This window comes from Dermacentor silvarum, chromosome 2, assembly GCF_013339745.2.
Source record: "Dermacentor silvarum isolate Dsil-2018 chromosome 2, BIME_Dsil_1.4, whole genome shotgun sequence".
NCBI classification, from domain to species: domain Eukaryota; kingdom Metazoa; phylum Arthropoda; class Arachnida; order Ixodida; family Ixodidae; genus Dermacentor; species Dermacentor silvarum.
In genome coordinates this window covers 132,104,358-132,107,022 of record NC_051155.1, presented here as the reverse complement: position 1 = coordinate 132,107,022, position 2,665 = coordinate 132,104,358, and positions in this window count along the sequence as shown.

Here is a 2,665-nt window from a genome sequence, read left to right as displayed (position 1 = left end):
TGTATAAGGCAAGAGAAACAGTATACGCATGGAGTTGCTCCGACTTGGTGAAGAAAACATGGAAATGTGGCAATAGCCGCACTATTAAGGTAGAAGTGGGATGGAAAGATTAGTGGCGGGGAAGTTTAAGGTAGCGATGTCTGTTACAGATTGCATTATCTAGGTGTAGAGCCCAGGGTGTCGAACCGAAACCTTTTCGGGTTCGGGTTCAGGCTTTTCGGTTCAGTTCAGGTTCAGCTCTGGAGCGAAAATAATAAAGATTGTCACTGGAAAAGTATCCAGTGACAGGGGTGCATGCGGCCTTAGGCCCGAATTTCGAAACATTGTGTCATACGCATAAAGCCGCTTTGAGTGAATGAGTGATTTCTGAGAGCCGCCTTTACCGAGGGACGCCCTTGTTTCATACTTTCCAAAAAATTTGTTGCAGTTTCACCCGAAAGGCGAAGCACCAATTGCGATAGCAAATTAGTAGAGAGCTATACGGAGTAAGGATAGTAGATTTATCAGCTGTATAAACTTGGACATGCAGCAGCACCAGCAACGCGCAGAACTGTTGTCGACGCCGTTGGCGTTTTGCCCGCGTTCGCACCGAACGCGCGTGGCGTTTTTATATAAATACGTATTTGGTGCCGCAGCTAAACGTCGCCTCCCCTCCCTCCCTCCCTCCCTCCCGTCCCCCCACAGCCTTTCGCGCGACGGAAAAGGTTGCGTTTGCTTCACTGATCTCCACTATAATATTATACAGATCAGTGATTTGCTTTCTATATATGGAAAGGAGGAAAGAGATGCTTAATTCAGCAACCCTTCAGGGAGCACGGCGCAGAACGCGCGTTTGCTCTCCGACGTGCGTTCGCTCCCCGTGAAAGCACGCGTCCCTCGCGCCCCTTCACTCGCGCATACAGCGTCCGCAGCGCGGCGACGATTTCATCGCCGTTGACGTCATACGGAACCTCACGGCGACGGCGACGGCGACAGCAAAAATTTGCTTTGGAGTGTCCATATAATTGCTATCGCAATAAAATACCACTGCACGCACACGCTTCCGTTGCTTCGGAAGGAACCCTTCTTACCAATTATTCGAGTTTGTTGATGCTATCTGCTCCTTAATTCTGGCCACTTGGCGGTTTTAGCGATGTCAAAACTAATATGGCGCAGTTTCCTCTACCATTGCCTCTCGGCTTCAGGGATTCTACGAGATTATTCATCATTCGTGGCACGGTGGCGTTGAGCGGTTGAGCAAGAGGTCACAGGTTCGATTCCCGCGGGCCACACGACCGCATGCCGATGGAGGCGGAATGCAAAAAAAAAGCTCGTGTATATACCATCCTTTGTGTGCAACCCGAAGTGGCCAAAATTATTCCGTAGTCCTCCACAACGGCATCCCTCGTAAGCTCCTGCAGTTTCTGGTATGTTAAGATCTTTATGGAAGCTGGCGCAAATCTATCACATTACCAGGATTACTTAAAAAAGGCGGACATGACTTGCACATCAAATCACATTGTGGCGTGATATAATTAGCCGTGTGTAGTACTAATTTGTCATTATTCATGCACGTTGTGAGCCATAACATCCCGCTTGCGTTGGAGCGTCTCGACCCGCCCGCGATGAACACTCTCCAATTGGCCTCAAACGTACGTGTAGGCTTCTTGGCGGGCCTCGTCCTGCGGTTCCTGTGCGGCGAGCAGACGATGGGCCTGTCGGCGCTCGTGCGGCTGCCCCTGTACGACAGCGAGCGCGGCCAGCAGTTCCCGTTCCGCACGCTCTGCATGATGCTCAGCCTGAGCGGCCAGGTGCTGGGCTCGGCGGTGGCCGCGGCCTTGTTCCGTACCGGCCTGTTCCACGACTACTGGCACTGCTTCGAGGGGGCCGCGCATCAGCCGGACGCGGATGCCGCCGCAACCACCCACGCACCCAGCACGGCTCTCGTTCCCTTGCTCACGCCCGACGATCATCCCGACGGTCGGCACAAGGAGACGGCGGCCACCGCTCCGCATACGCACCATCCCCCTTATCTTTTAGTAAATAAGGCGTATCATGAACAACATCACCAACATCATCATCACCATCCAGAAGCGGCGGCTGTTGGAACGACGTCTGCTGGCTCGGCGACGTCTGCTGGCTCTGCGACGTCTGCTGGTTCTGCGACGTCTGCTGGCACTGCCAAAGCTGCTGGCACTGTCAAGGCTGCTGGCACTGCCAAGGCTGCTGGCACTGCCAATGCCGCTGGCTCGGCGACGTCTGCTGGGTCTGCGACGTCTGCTGATTCTGCGACGTCTGCTGGCACTGCCAAAGCAGCTGGCACTGCCAAGGCTGCTGGCACTGCCAAGGCTGCTGGCACTGCCAAGGCTGCTGGCACTGCCAAAGCTGCTGGCTCGGCTACGTCTGCTGGCTCTGCGACGTCTGCTGGTTCTGCGATGTCTGCTGGCTCTGCGACGTCTGCTGGCACTGCGACGGCTACTGGCTCTGCGACGGCTGCTGGCACTGCCAAAGCTGCTGGCCCTGCTAAGGCTGCTGGCACTGCCAAAGCTGCTGGCACTGCCAAGCTGCTGGCACTGCCAAAGCTGCTGGCACTGGCAAGGCTGCTAGAACTTCGACGGCGACCGGCGCTACGGAAACCGCCGGCGCGGAAGAAAAAGCCAGCAAGCGATCCTCCTCCTCCAAGTCA